This window comes from Plodia interpunctella, chromosome 19 (genome assembly GCF_027563975.2).
Source record: "Plodia interpunctella isolate USDA-ARS_2022_Savannah chromosome 19, ilPloInte3.2, whole genome shotgun sequence".
Taxonomy (NCBI): Eukaryota; Metazoa; Arthropoda; class Insecta; order Lepidoptera; family Pyralidae; genus Plodia; species Plodia interpunctella.
In genome coordinates this window covers 2,426,704-2,443,410 of record NC_071312.1, presented here as the reverse complement: position 1 = coordinate 2,443,410, position 16,707 = coordinate 2,426,704, and the positions used below count along the sequence as shown (strand labels likewise).

At 32.9% G+C, this 16,707-nt stretch overlaps 1 protein-coding gene across 5 annotated transcripts in view; it reads right to left on the bottom strand.

Moving 5' to 3' along the window:
- LOC128678056 (atrial natriuretic peptide receptor 1-like) overlaps nt 1–16,707 on the bottom strand; it is a 179,382-nt gene that overhangs the window by 102,116 nt on the left and 60,559 nt on the right. The window contains exon 1 of one of the 5 annotated variants that reach the window (XM_053759307.2): nt 1,377–1,562. The exons of 2 other annotated variants lie outside the window; for them this stretch is intronic. The gene's annotated coding sequence lies outside the window, so the exon portion shown is untranslated. Of the gene's footprint in view, nt 1–1,369; nt 1,563–16,707 lie in introns of those variants that run through there. 2 more of the 5 variants (XM_053759308.1, XM_053759311.1) reach the window with 2 other exon arrangements.

The window sequence follows — 16,707 nt, the reverse complement described above, 5'->3', positions numbered from 1 at the left end:
ATAAATATATTAGGACAAATCACACAGATTGAGCTAGCCCCAAAGTAAGTTCGAGACTTGTGTTATGGGATACTAACTCAACGATACTATATATATTTTATAACAAATACATATATCGATAAACATCCAAGACCCGGGCAAATCGAAAAAAGATCATTTTCCATCATGACCCGACCTGGGATCGAACCCGGGACCTCTCGGTTCAGTGGCAAGAACTTTACCACTGCGCCACCGAGGTCGTCAAATATATATATTTCTAGAAGCATAGTTTTTTTTACAAATATACCTACATGTGTATTTTTTTAAAAGTCTGCTTTGTTGTTGTTATTTTTAAGTTCATATTCAAAAAATGTTGTTTTGAAAAATATATTCCATCAGACAGCGGAGAGTAAAATCACACAGTCATGTTACAGCAATTTAATATTGCCTAATTTTTTTTTTATTGACACAGCGTAAACCAAATTACAAGTCAACGACCTCTGTACTCAGACAGATACATAACATTCAATGGTTTTTATAATTACAATTATAATTTTTAATGAAGGGCGTAGATCTTGTAAATCATAAACAAGTGAATTTACCTAGCTGTTGATCTCTAACCTGAGCGTTTTTCATTTACTACAAAAGTCATATCACGTAGCGTATTCGTTCGTTCTCCAAGTTTCTAGACATTGTATGGACCTCTAATGAAATTAATTAATGTCGCATAATATCAATCAATCGTCAATCTCATATTTTTTATATATGTTTTACTATTTGTATTTTTACATACTTTTTTGGTACATTTTATACTTAAGATGTAGACTAATTTAGATACCATAAACTATTCAATTTGAGGGGCGGCATTGATTTATGTGTTGTATAAAAATATATTTTATAACATATTTCAATGTTCATGTCATGTCAAAAGAGTAGAAATTTCTAATAAGAAAATTTATGATTTATAAAACTTCCATCTGGCTAGATTCAAACGCACTAAAAATCATTAAAAAAATTAATACTTTCGAACTTCAAAATAAGTGAAAAAGCGAATCATAAAAACTAGTGGCCGCATAAAATAACAGTTAAGATTTCAACTTGGATGATTCAACACAGTTAATTTGTAATTTACGCGGTATCATGTCAGATTTTGAGAGGAAACATATTTTTTTTTACACATGTAAAAATAATACGCGTTCATTACATTTTTAGTTATCCGTCATTTGACCTTAAATGTTGTGCCGTAGTGCGGTTGGTAAATTTCAACCGTATGCCGTTTGAACACTTGTTTGAAACAACAACATACAAAAAATCCGTATAGGTTTGAACAGCTGAAATTATTGACGATCATCGCTTCGTAAAGTAGAATATAGAAAACATTTTTTCTCACTACAAACCACTGATAAAACAGGAAAACACAAAAACAATCCACATTTAGTACTGGCACAAAAACAATTTAACACTGAAAAAAATTTGCACTGTTAAATGCGACTGTTTTTCGGATGTAGAACGCGCGATACTGCGATTTCCCGCGGAAAATGATGCGCGACGCGTGCGCCCCCACCGACGTCAACGGAAAGACTGACTGACAGACGTTAGGTTACCGATCTCCGCATATATAACCTTAACTAACCGGTTATAGAGCCCGTTAAATTATTGCCAAAAATAACACTGACCACATTAACAAAAACACTTATTTTCATATTTTCGAGGCAGACGTGCCTTGTTAAGTCTGAGTTTTGTCGTAAAATTATTTCAAAGCGAAGTTTAGAATATAGAATACGTCTACTTCCTGGTTACGTTCGTCATTGATGAGGGTCGGGGTCAATAAAGTAATCTATTTAGCTTTCTGGTTAAATAATAAAATAACATTTATTACTACCATACCACACTATTATTACGAGGTATTCATACTGTTCTTAAAGTTATTTGTTGTTATTTTTGACGACCTCCGCGGCGTTGTGTTCCCCGTGATCAGGAGGTTCTGGATTCGATTACCAGCGCGGGCAAATATTTTTACTTTTGATCGCACACTTTAATATTTTATACGGTTCGTCGTGTTCGTATTTGTGACCATCGGACCAGCGATGCAAGCTAAGTGATTTATTGCTACTTAGTTGTCCATTTATTTTATTAAAAAACTGTTATTTTTACTAAGAGCTGGCATAACGTAAGAATAATATTATTTATTATACCTTATCTATTATATTTTTTATTATATTTTAGTTTTAGTTATTTTTAAGAATAAATGTTAGATTACTATACCTAGATAGAATTTTCTATGAAATAATAAAAAAAAATGTTTTCCTCGAAGTTTTGCCCTTGTGGCAAGGTTGTTTAGATTTTTTTATCTAGAATAAAGTTTAATGAACGTGTTTTGAATTGATGAAATCGGCCATCATTCTAGTATTATAATATATTATATGTTTTGGTTAGTTTTTCTATGAGTTCGATGATGAGGTGGCTAATAAAATTTTTAATACACGTGTGATTTTTTTTTACTTTTGTGAACTTTCCTTACCTAAGACACGGTTAAGTAACATGACTACGTACTTAAGTCGTAACTATCCAATCCGCCCAAGCAAACATACTATCAATCTAAAAATAGAAGCTTGTTTATTACATATGACTATGTAACCACTGTTTTCTTACATAGCAATTTATTGGTAATTGACATTTTGTCGTGGACTTCCAAGAAATCACATAATTTAATAAACTACACACTAGAGAATATGAAACTGACAGCGAAGTGTGAGTAGGCACGTCAATTCTCACTATCTAGTCGATTCTCAGTAAGACGCAGTTAACCAATCATATTGCGGTGTGGTTGTCGTCGCGTCACAAATGGCGTACTGTGATTGGCTAGCGACGTCTCACTGCGAATCGATAGTGAGAAGTGAAATACAAATCCACTATACGCCTACTGGACGAATTCTTTGCAAATTAAACTATTTATTAACGTATTATAGAGTTTTATGCAGGATGATATAGCAGGCTCAGCAAGAAACCGGGAAATTGATCAAATGTGTGTGTGAGAGAGAGAGACTAGTAGATACATGATTAATACACACTACAATTATATAGGGTGAGTTGCACCGTCAAATTCGACGTTGATTTTAACGGGCGCTTCGGTGACATTTAGACAAAATTGCGCACTTTGCATTTTCCTGCACACGTTATAATTAACGGTGCCACTGAATTTATTCATTTAGATTATTTACGTTTCGACCTTTGCATTTCTAATATTAGTATAAATTATTTTTAAAACATGATATTTTAAGAGCTGAGTTGTTTTAATATTTTTATTTAACATTCTGAATAATCAACTTGAATATTTGAAATATATTTTTTACGAGCACGTAGGTTATTCACAGATAGAATATATTACATGCAATTCAAAGAGATTCACGAAAATATTACTGCAATTTTTATTTCCGTCGAGAAATGAGCATTACATTATCATAATAAGAGGGACGAGAGGTGAGTTTGTCTGTCTAAATTAATGCTGTTATACCGTTTATTTTTGTTTTTTAAATAGAAAATTCTGTTTTCATCCCAATAGATGGCTTTCCCAATTGATGGGTAGATGGCATTGTTTTTCTGATGATTGTTCGAAAGACCTTACGCTATTAGAAACATCAGTGGAAAAAATATTCTGTGATAATGACAATGCTTTCAAAGATTACGTCTGACGTCTTCTTAATAAGACAAACATAGCTTTTTTTCGAAGATATTACACAATCGTGACGTCACGTTATAGGTCAATAAGTAAGGAGCACTAGGACAAGTCTAAAAATGTGTGATTTTATTTTTGTCACATAAATAAATAAATATAAATATATTAGGACAAATCACACAGATTGAGCTAGGCCCAAAGTAAGTTCTAGACTTGTGTTATAGGATACTAACTGAACGATAATATATTTTATAACATCACATATATAGATAAACATCTAAGACCCGGGCCAATCAGAAAAATATCATTTTCCATCATAACCCGACCGAGGATCGAACCCGGGACCTCTCGGTTCAGAGGAAAGTACTTTACCACTGCGCCATCGAGGTCGTCAGTCATTTGGTAGTCTTTAGACTATCAAGAATCCCAAATTTCCCATGGGAACGAAAGCGCACAGCTAGTGAATGTAATAATGCAAGAAAATTTACATCGCCTCGCTTTAACGAAGATATTTTCCCCTGGGGAAAATATGCAACATTCTCTCTCTTTCTCCCATATCCGTATTTTCCCGGTTACGTTTGGGGCTGTAACCCCGTGAAGCCCCAAACGGGTCAACGTTAAAAAATAACCTTGAAAATTTTAAAGGTTCGCCTGTGATTTCATAATTGGTCGTCTGCCTCTTCTTGGGAATGCTATTGTTGTCTCGCAGCAGGTTAGGCTATGTGTCCCTCGCCTAGTACGATATCCAAGGAAAGATATGGAATGGTTCTATTCTACAGCAGACCCATGCGGTTCAAAAAAAATAACCTTGATATTATTTAATATTGTTACGTAAAAGGTAATCCGTTGTGAAAAGGAAAAATATTTTATCGCAATTGTATTGTGTAAACAAATAATAATGGAGAAATTTAATACATTTCAATTACATTGCTTCATGGTCATATATCGCATCGCGTCGTCATCGTCGTCCTAACTTAGCGGCGCAGTGCTGTATGATGCGATATGACACGAATATGAAAAACTTTCTGATATTTGCATATTACCAATTTCTATAATATCTATTTCCAACTATGACCCTGGGATCGCATATAAAATAATCATTAACATTTTCGATATTTGGCTCTGATTTTACGACCGGCGGCCTGTCTGACGTCAATTCTATTGGAAAATGTGGTTGTTACCCATTAGCCAAGGCTAGGTTCTAGGCTCACGATAGGATTTGGAGTGATAATATTCTAAAACGAATATATGCAACAATATTAATAACAAACATATGGATAACAAAGACTGCACGTAAATATGTACATATGTTGGAATGGATGATATCGCTATATGTTGAGTCTCGTTGCGCAACCTTGCCGCATTTGTAGCTCAGCTAGGACGTCGGGTTACTGAGGTCGGTACTTTATATTGAATATTTCCATGAAAATCTACACAACGCCAATATATTTCTATTTAAACCATCTATTTTTGAACAAATTCGATGTATTCAAATGCGCAATATATTTAAAGCAACAATAAAATCTATTTTCACACCGCTATATAGCAATTTAGTTTTATACGTGTTGTTAAAAAGCCCTTCAAGTATATTGGTACTATTAGAGACTAATATTACACCCTATGGGGAACACAACGAGAACCCTTACCTGATAAAATTACAAAAAAGTTATCTTTGTCCGGATTTTTTATTTCTTTATTCAAATTTAAGAACATAAGACTGGTATTTCGTATGAAATCGAAAAATTAACTTTTGTACATAACAATCGTATCTGTATCTGTATTTGTATAAAAATTAAATTTATCAATAAATGTTAAGAAAAAAATAAACAACGATTCTTTAGTTTAATCCCTTAAAATAGTAAAATTTTAGAATAAAATATAGATGATTATACTTATAGCCATAATGCACAAATTAATATACTATTTTAGAAACCATAAAAATGTTTATTAATATAATTACCTACATAAATTTGTGTGCCTATACCAATACTAAATTCTATTGCGTCCCTAGCACCAGACATTACAATGGTCCGTGAAAACTTGGGAATTTTCGAGAAGATTCTAGATATTCGCCAAAATGTCGTCGATTCCAGATAATATTTGGTAAATTATTTGCTTTATCCATTAGCGATGTAAACACAAAAGTGTGTATTATATCCATTTAATTGATCTAGAGAAGCGGTTCTTGTTATTTATTTAATAAATATCTCAAATTGTTATAGTTTTTATTCTGGGCTGATGATATTTTTTTAAGTAAGACTTTTGGAAATTATCTACTCAGATAAGATTGATCAAATAAAATAAAACATTATTAGAGACAACAATCCTAATCCTAACTAATATTATAAATGCGAAAGTAAGTTTGTTTGTTACCTCTTCACACAATCTGATAGATTGTGTGAATTACAACTAGTCACAAATAATTTTGAAATTTTGCATACATGTATTTTGAAGTATGGAGAAGGGTATAGGGTACCTTTTAATCCCGGAAAATTAACGCGGGAGAAGCCGCGGGTAACAGCTAGTTTACCATAAAACAAATAGTTATATTGTTCATCGATTGTCTGAAACCGAATTTCATTTAAATTAAAAATTGATAATATATTCGCAATTTCCTATCGGTCCACTCTGTCTATTATAAAACGGTTCACGATAATATTTACTATCAAGTACTCGATCCAGAAAGGTATTTTCTCATTGAGAATCGGAATAACCCTTCCGATCAAAGTTCGTGAGCATTCAATTTTAAAATCGACCGCAATCGACCGTGTTCTATCTGAAAATAGGATCTGCTAGTCGGCTGTAGTCTAGAAAATTACGACTTTTGTTTCTGCAAATGCATTGCGTGGATATTTGATTTAAATATTTGTATTTTGAGCTCTTATGTATAATGTATGGTAATGTTGAAAGACTTTTTGAAATCGTTTCGGTAGTTTCGGAGATTACCCGCCTCAAACATGCAAATTCACAAACTCACAAACGCTTACCTCTTTATAATAATAGTGTAGATTGAACAGAATTTTACTTGTAACTTGTATTCTACAATTATGTTTTTTTGCAATTAGTCTGTTTTTTTTAAACAATATATTTTTTATAATCATAATTATATTGGCTATAACTATCATTAAAATAAAAGCTTTTAAAAAATTTCGAGTGTAACAACCACTTTTGACCACACGTATGGTAAAATGTAGGCAATACTAAAAAATTGCATACAATTAAAAATTTTATGACATACTTCGAATGCGTAATGATTATGAATATGCAATAATGCACATTTATAGATATTTTTTTTACAAAACAGTCTCAAGTAATTTGTTTCTTTTCGTCCATATTTTTTGTTCTTTAAACAAAATTACTGGCAGCGTTCCTGTTGCACAAGTTTTACAAGGAAAGTTTGTATACGCGTGATGCTTTGTAAATTCATTGCTACATTTCAAAAGGTTTAGATCCAGTAGTAGCTAATCTTGTAAAATAATAAATCAATCGCTCTCTCTCTTATTATAATAATATGTCTCTCTCTTTCTCTTTCTAACTAGATCTAAACACTAAGGATGCCGACTACCGTGTCAAGTAGAGAAGTAAATGTACGAAAGCGTCGACTTGGTGGCGGAGGAAGGCCGGAAAAACGCTGAGAGAGAGAACTCTCTCTCTTTCTCTCTCATTGTCCTATGTACATAAATGCGTTTGAATACATGAATGAATAAAATGTACAAATAGATGTTATATATGATACTTATGGCAGTGTGTTATTTGTAAGTTTAATGTGATCATACAGAACGATGAAAAAGATGTTATACTAAACCTCTTTATATATAAGTTTCTTCAACCAATCTCACCAACAATTTACAGTCTCCTGACTGGGTCTAAGTAATAAGTAGAAGTGATAAATAAAACTTTATCGATAAATTTATCAGAAAAAATATATTATAATCATTCTCTCATCACTGGAAGTAACCCTTACTTTTGTCGTCAATTCAGAGACGAAACTTTACGGTGATTTGCAAATGATTGTGAATTTCTGAAATTCTAACTTTTCGAGTTTCGCCACGAAATTGCTTTGGTTGCGATACATTTGAAAATAAATAAATAAATAAATTAGGTCAAATCACACAGGTTGAGATAGCCCAAAAGTAAGTTCGAGACTTGTGACTGATTCTTTACTAGATGTTGCCCGGGACTTCGCTCCCGTGGGAATTTTTAGATAAAATATAGCCTATAACAACCTTAGATGATGTACCTTTTTAATGTTGAAAGACTTTTTGAAATCGTTTCGGTAGTTTCGGAGATTACAAATACACATTCACAAAGTCACAAACTCACAAACGCTTACCTCTTTATAATAATAGTGTAGATTGAACAGAATTTTACTTGTAACTTGTGTTCTACAATTATGTTTTTTTGCAATTAGTCTGTTTTTTTAAAAACATTATTTTTTTTATAATCATAATTATATTGGCTATAACTATCATTAAAATAAAAGCTTTTAAAAAATTTCGAGTATAACAAATTGACCACACGTATGGTAAAGTGTGTGGTAATATTCCATTGCAAATGTTTTTATATTGATCTTGTTAACATGAAAAGCCTTTGTTTTGTTTACAAACAATAAGTTAGCAAGAACTGACTGACTGTGTCGCCAACAATTTGGGAACTCAATTTCTAGTTCAAAATTCAATTTACCGGTTGTCACTCTCACTGAACTTATATTTTGGCATCAAATTCACTGAAGAATAAAATTTATTATTGCGATAAATAGCTTCTGAATACATTTTTTATTAAATCAATTTGAGTTTCAAAGGCGCAGGTTATTTGAGCTCTAGACTAAGTAAATCCATGCGACATAATCTAGCTACAACTTGCGGTGTTACCCACGGTTTATCAGTCGTATATATATACGTTTATATATAAGTTTATGTAAGCAAGTGTATGTATTTTTAAATATATATATATATAAACGTATATGTTTTTACAACGACTGATAAACCGTGGGTAACACCGCAAGTTGTAGCTAGATTATGTATATATATATTGGCCACTTCATACGGGAATCGCATAAAAAAAGTATCCTGTAAGTAACTTAAAAAATCCAAAGTATCAGCTGCCTCAATACCAAATTCAATAAATTTGCCTAGCTAGGCAAACAGCTGTTTGAACGTGAAGAAGTAACATACTTACAAAATTTCGCCTTACTTTTAATTCGTAAATAGCTTGTCAAAATATCAACTGTGCTCGCTATCACACGAAATTAGTAATGCCTCAAAATTGACACACTATTTTAAAAAATTGGATTATACTAAAGCCCTTGAGAATCGTACGTGACTTATCATAAAATGAGATGTTAATTCAAATTCCTGATCTAGTTGGCCGCGCTCCGATAAAGCGGGCTCGGCCTCACGTTTTCCCCCCCGTGGGCTATTTGTGTAGGGCATCGTTTGGTTTTTGATAAAAATGAACGAAAACAAAACGAGAATTTTGCTTCCCAAAAACTCAGCTCCAAGTTTGGAGCTGAAATTTCCTTATACAAATTATTTATCTATTTATTCTACTTGGGACAAAAATAATTTTTGTATGTATGTATGCGTAACGCGATAACTTTCGAACCGTTGGTCCGATTTTGATGAAATTTTAAAGGGTATGTAGAATATGGCAATCGATTTTTTAGTTCGTGGGGCAACAAAATCGGTTAAGCCGTTTTTGAAATATACACAATTTTGTAAAAAAAAAAATGTATTCGTGAAGTCTCGGCGTACAAGTACGCGGCGAACAAATAGTTATTTATTTATTTAAACTTTATAACATTATACAGTATATAACATTATTAAACCAGTCTTATGCTGCCGTCTGTCAATTCGCGATAGAGTTAAAAAGCTACTGCACGGACGTTCACAAAAGATGAAGTTTTAGAACGTTGATGTTGCTTATGAAAAAGCAGAAAAATTATAAAAAATATATTTCAGAAAGGAAGTATCGAAACTAGATAAATAATTAATATTATACTCTTCGTGGGCTTATTTAACAGATTATAAATCATTGCCATAATTATAAGGATCCTCGGTTCCTTATAATTATCCGAACACAAATAACGTACTAAATTACTGGGCGGGTCAATAGATCCTTTGACTGAAAATTACAGCAGTTTAATTGAAATTCCGGTATCGTGTGTCTCTATTTAGATAAATATATAGCATAAGCCTTAAATTCCACTGGGAGATAGCTATGAAACGAAGGTATGAAACTATGTGACCTTTGAGGTAAATTACGTATGTTAATGTAACAATAACTTTAGATATTACTGGTTAGGACCAGTAGTACGATCTCATCTTATGCTTACCAGTGTAATATCTAAACATATTGTTACAGGAAACAGATTCCTCTCGTTTCTTATTTAACATTTTTTTATTGAAGACAGAATGTTACCCATTGAGACAATCAATTGGTTGAATAAACTTTTTTATTCGTTAATAAATTCACTTTGATAAATCAAATTTAAATTCAACCGTCAAATTTAAAAATTAACCATCTTTTGATAGAAATTCTCCCACTATCTCTCTTGTGGTCTGAGCATAGCTGGCTTGCCATCAGGCAGGCGGCCGGTCATAAAATTAGAAATTATTTTTAAAATTTTAAATGTATACCTACACGGGCTCTGAGCTTTGGACGATACAGTCGGATATAACCAGAAACAAGAATGAAAGAGAAAGACTATGACTGAACAAATTAACCTTTGAAAGACCTGAAACGTAAGCTACGTTTGCTTGTCTAAAGTGGAAGTATTGTCTTAGCGATCGACCTGACTTGACCATTGACACCGCAATACCTTCTCTCCGCTTTAGTACAGTCAAATGGATGGTAATATATTAGTGTAATCTGTCTACGGCCGGCCGACCAGCAAAATTAACCTTTACTAATACCCTCTTCCTCTCATCCGAGCGTTCTCTCGGATACTTGTTCAGCCGGAGCCTAGGGTCCGCTATACTATGCTGCTCAATCAAACATACATTTGATTACGATCTGCGCGTATATATAAATAAATAAATATATTAGGACAAATCACACAGATTGAGCTAGCCCAAAAGTAAGTTCGAAACTTGTGATATATAGATAAACATCCAAGACCCGGGTCAATCAGAAAAAGATCATTTTCCATCATGAACCGACGGGGAATCGAACCCGGGACATCTCGGTTCAGAGGCAAACACTTTACCACTGCGCCACCGAGGTCGTTCGATCTAGCCGCACTTCGAATTTTTAGCCGTAAGATTTAAGTATTCAGGTAACCCTGCAGGCATTAGCACGTAACTAAACTAACCTCTCTTGTTACAACAAAAAAATATGTCAGGGAATAAACCGTAGGCAAAAGCTAGTATATAAAAATGTACAGGTAATTAATCTGGTAATGCGAACGAAACCAAGCGATATCAATTAAGCCGACGTGAATCATTGGCGAGTTAAATCAATTTCAACGGGGATGGATTAATTGGGACTCCTCTGATATTCATACTGATTTAATTTCAAAGTCATTTTGTAGCGGTGGTGGTCCCATGAGATCGAAAGGCCCTAGATTCAAAACCTACTCATGTCACATTCGTTTGTACTCATCAATTATCATATTTGTGTACAAAGACCAATTTGACTGTATAAGTAGTTTATATAGATGATTGGTTTGATTTTGGTGATGGAAAATATCGTGAGGAATCTTGCACGTAAGTAGATAGATATTTTTTCAAATTCAAAATTATTTATTCTACTTAATGTGGATATTGCGAAAGCGCAGGTGAAGAAGAAGCGGCGAAGCAACAAACTTCACCGCTGCCTTTTCTTCAAAGACGTATATTAATAGTCTGCCAAGTACACTAGTAGTATTCGTACCATTGTATGGTATTTTTAAAAGCTATGTCAGGTACCTTTAGGCAGCTTGAACAAAATGTGACGTTAAAAAATGTTATCAATAATACACTCGATAATATTGATTAATGTTATTTTCGATAAATTATTATGAATATAATTTACGCCCAATAGAAATATGTATGCAGTATGTCGCCGATGATGTAGCGAAAGTATAATCGACGAATCAATCAATAAATTCCGATATTCTTCTGAAAGCTTTGCACTGCTTTGTAGCTTTTGGAAGTTTGCCCAATACTAAACTAAGAATACGCTAGCGTTTTAAGTGCTTTTCTTTACAAAGTTGCCTTTTAAAATCATTGTTTTGCATTTCGTAGCGATGTTAGCTGTCAACATTATTGTGGTATTCGGATCAGAGACAAAAATGCACCCACCATGCAACGTTCTTTCTCTCTTTCTCACACCTGTTAAGGTTGTAAGAAAGAGAGAAAGAACAATTTATTTATAAAAAAAAACATGAGTACCTAGGTATATATGAATTCGTGTTAAAAGAAGTTTCGTCATTATTTTTGTAAATCACCAAATAAACGCCATTTTCTTTCTCTCTTTTATTTCTCCCCCCACACTAAGATTGACTGGAAGAGTTCGCTTTATCGATAAGTCCACCATGTGCTTTTAAATTTTTTTCTGTCTTCTATTTCTCTTGTGGCAATATATAATATTTGTTTTGTATTGTATAGGAGAAAGGTCTTAGAATTGAAATATAATATAATATTAATTATATTATTACATAGTTAAAACGAAGTCGCTTCCCGCTGTCTCTCTGTCCCTATGTATGAATATGTATTAAATCTTTAAAACTACGCGACAGATTTATAATAGATAGAATGATGGAAAAGAAAGATTTAAGTGTGTAATTTATTATGGTTTTACCCGAACGAAGCCGGGACGGGCCGCTAGAGAGTAATTGTTTGACACTAACTGAATTTTATGACCGTTCACCCTAATCACGCCGATAAATTATCGCTGGATCGCAATTTAACTTCGTTCGTTCAGCAATTTTTTCACCATTTCGATATCGTGAAAATAGTTTAACATACTTTTGGATCGAAACTGAACCGTAAACCAACGTTGTTGAAAATATCAAGTTTCAAAAGGAACTTACAACAGAACCGGTAAAAAATAGAGGTTCAATTGATACAACAGAAGTTAGCGCAATTCGGGACATATATAATAATACTTATAAACAAATGTTTAATGTTTTAAAATATTTAACCTACGACAAGACATGAACAGTCGTTCTATCACAACACTACGAAATATGTACATACACAAAGAAATAAAACAACATGATCACAGTGAAATTAACGTAAAAGTCATAAAATTTTAATAGGCATATTAAGTGATTGAATTCGGATCCGTCCTTTTGTCAAAACGACAATTATCTCGAAAGTTTCCCGTATTTTCATGGATGTTATCCCTTAGATTAGCTTAAAATTAAATTACGATAAGACCTCTTGAAATGTAGCCATTTGTTAAGTTATTAAAGTTTTCCCTTGACCGAATTTACAACCAGTTTTAATGACTTTATCACGACGAATAATAGTTTTTATCACTTAATTATAGAGATTATTATCAAGTAGTTTACAATCAATTGACGATAGATTAGGAAATTGCTATAAAAATCATAGAATTAGCACGGGAAGCCTTGATAAGTAGTTGTAACTTACAGTCATGTGTAGTCCCTGTGTGTAACTTGTCTACGTAATGACAAAGCGACGCGATACGACGGATAAATATCAAAAAGTATGGATGAATGTATATATACATCTATATAGATATAACTCCACTCAGACATTATATATATCGGAGTAAATATTATTTCAACCGTTGGTAGTTTAGCGTCACATCCCTCTCCGTACAACACGGAAGTCAACATTTTCTTTGGCATTTAATCAAATACTTTTCCACGTCAAATTTTACTATACATACCTATACATACCTATGTATTTCTCGAAAAGCTAATTGTGGGCGACAGCGTCCAGCTGGTTCAAAATGTATAAATATATTTGCGCGAGTAAAAGAAAGTTAGCAATTTGGTTTAGCAATTTTATTTTTACCATCGTTTTCTGAAAGACAAAGTCAAAACAGTAATTAAAAACCCAAAGCGGTTTTATGCCAGTGTAGCCAACACTAGTACTATTATTAATTTTAACATTTAACCCTTCTTCTTGCGACATTGGTTCACAGCCGTTGCATTAATTATGATCCAAATACCATTGTGTAAAAGGAAAAGAAAGGTCCATAAATATACTTTTACGATTTTCTCCCGTAAGCATATTTTATCGAATTTTCAGCGAAGAGCTCCGTACAAAATCCAGTTTGTTCATCAATTTTACTAAAATATTTTGGACTGGGTTTTCCTGTTTGGAAGAAAACTAAGAAGACTCGCCCATGTTCATTGCTCATTGTAGACCTAAAATATTTTTTCTAGGTTATATATCTTTATCCTTACATATTATATAACAAAGTCGACTGCCGCGTCTGTCTCTGTGTTCGCAATAAACTCAAAAACTACTGCAGGGATTTTCATGCGGTTCTCATCAATAGATGATGTGATTCCTGAGAAAGGTTTAGGTTTGTTTTATTACTAAAGCGAAGCAGGGACGGGCCGCTAGTTTAAGATAAAAAAAAGTATAATTTCCATATATTTTGAAGGTGCAAATTTTATTTATAGACTTAATTTTCTGCAGCTCTGCGTTATCCAAATTCTGTATAAAGAAAAACTTCGCGCGAAAAACTGATTCATTAATATAAAATACAAAAAAAAAACATAAGATCTTCACAGGACAATCAAATGAACCTAACTTAATCCGAAGTATGGTAATCAGCGGCTTTTCGACTTTTCATGGTTCCAACCACGAAAGGTCGCAGAGCCGCTTAGAGCATGGTTACATCTGTTACACCTCATTTATGTTACTAACAGCACATACGAGTAACTTGACTACTTGGAAACGTATTTTAGTAAGAAACGTGAGATGAGATATACTTGCGTAGGTCGGTAAAAACTCATAGTAATTAGAATTACTATCTGATCATGGGCTTCATCTTTTGAAAATAGAACGTCATTGGTTACGTAGTTCAATCAAATTTATATATTTTTTTAAAATAATGTTGTTGTCTTGTTAGTTTCTAGTCTGCCAGTGTGAATTAAAAATAACATTTAGAATAGGTACGCTAATCACTCGCGTATTCCATTATTTAAATTTTAAATACACGATATGCAATATATTGTTTAAACTCACTGTAAATAATAACAAATGTACGTACATTTGTGATCAAACCAAGCAAATAGAAAGCGTATTAGCTACAATTCAAATTATACAAATATTTTTTTCAAAACTATTCAAAATTAAAACTAAAATCACGATTTATTTTTTATTATTATCGGACAGTATTTTTTAGATATTTATTAAACAAAATAGAACAGACTTACATCGTCTGCCTTTTTGCCGTATTTCTTGCCTTTCTAGCTGATGCTAAAAATAAGCAATTCTATAAAAGCATTTCAATATATCTTGTACCAGTTAATTCAACAGAAGTGCTCCGTTTGAAGTAGCACAGCAATAGTGATGGCGGTATAAAGGGCCAGGCTGAAAGGGTTTCACGGACCATATTTCTGGAATTTAATTTTGTAAATTTAACGACTTTTGGCGTAAAAAGTTATGAATCTTTGCCCTTTGTGCTTCTATGTGTTCGCATCTTATGAATTTGGGAATAAAATTATTATTATCACTTTATAACATTACCAACACCTAAGATTTCATCTTTATTCGAATCGAAAGTCCTCTGCCGCATCTGTCTGCCTATTCGCGATAAACTGAAAAACTACTGCACGGATTTTCATGCGGTTTTTATCAATACATAGTGTGATTCCTGAGGAAGGTTTAGGTGCACAATATATTTTAGCCCGAGCGAAGCCAGGGCGGGCCGCTAGTGTAAATAATCTAACTAACTATATCTCTGCCGTAGGAAACTCGAGAAAATTCAATTATACCTATGTACTTCTCCAGATATAGCTGGCCGGCTTTGAACAATTTAACATAGGAAATTTAAGAAAATCTTAGCAAAACAGCCTGCACTGGCGACTCACGTGTTCCATATTTAAATTTTTAAATAGAGAATGCAATTTGTTGGATAGCTACAGCGAAATAAGAAATTAAGAATCTGAGTTACAAATACAGATAATGCAATTTTTTGGATAGTTGCGCCGAAATTTAGAATCTCGGTTTAATTTTAATAAAAACATCTACAATTTTTTAGCCTTTAATTGAAATGAAAAGTAGAGTTTCTGGTAGATAATGTCATATGGTGTTAAATCCACTTTTATAAGACCATTTTTATAATTTTCTGCAATACAGTTTTAAAAGTCATCCATTTCAGTCTGCACTTCTCCCTGTCTGATGTTAATCAATCTGTCACTTCCTCTGTTCTCTATAATATCAACATATTGGTTTCTAAATTAAGTAATTCTAAAATTTTGGTTTTTCAACCAGGCTTTGTACCCATTGTACTATTTAAACCTGACATGTTATGTTGTTAAACTGTTTTGTGTGCCAATAAATAAAATATTATAATAGTTATTTGGGGGTTAATTTTTGAAAAAGTACCCTATGTTTAACCTGGGTTCTGTAACTACATACATACCAAATTTCATCAAAATCGGTCCAGCGGTTTCGCTGTGAAAGCGCAACAAATATAATTTCGCATTTATATTATTAGTATGGATGAAGCGGAAAATAAATAAATACTTATTTCAAATTGGAATTAAATACTTTTGAACTTAGGTTGACAATCTACAATTATTATTAAGAGGTAAGATACCTCCATCGTTTTATCATTCTTAGCTAGGCTATTTCGTTAATTGACTACCAATTGTTATTTATGTTTTCCGCCATTCGGAAATATGACCCTTTCTTAATTATCGCCCGGCAATAAATATAGCGCGTCATAATCAGCAGGGATCCAATTTCGGAGCTCAAAAGCCTAACCGATCCTATCGACAACACAATTATCGCTTGACTTGGAATGTACCTACTACCAAATGGATAAACTTAGGTACCTTTTATCTATTTTTGAAAATAACAATGAGATTAAAAAAAATCATGACATGAATTTGAACAGATAGATGGTTGTAAATTGAC